The sequence below is a fragment of the Prinia subflava genome, chromosome 10 (assembly GCF_021018805.1).
Source record: "Prinia subflava isolate CZ2003 ecotype Zambia chromosome 10, Cam_Psub_1.2, whole genome shotgun sequence".
NCBI classification, from domain to species: domain Eukaryota; kingdom Metazoa; phylum Chordata; class Aves; order Passeriformes; family Cisticolidae; genus Prinia; species Prinia subflava.
Genome location: NC_086256.1, coordinates 27,652,539 through 27,652,799, shown reverse-complemented (window position 1 = coordinate 27,652,799; position 261 = coordinate 27,652,539).

Sequence of the window (261 nt, the reverse complement as noted above, 5' to 3'; positions counted from 1 at the left end):
GGCCAGCGGCGGCACCGCCCATTGGCCGAGGAGGCGGCTCCGCGGGGGCGGGAGGCGCGCGCCGCGGTGGGGCGCACCCCACGTGCGCCTCACGTGCCCCCCGCCCCCCCCCCCGCTTCCCCTCAGTTTCGTCCCCCCCTCCGCACCCCCTCAGGTATCGCCGCCTTCTCTCTCCTGAGGCGGGAAGTCAAGTGAGGGAAGAGAGGTCCCAAAAATGTGGTGACCCTCCTTTAAGGGTGAGGAAACACGCAAGATTGGTAA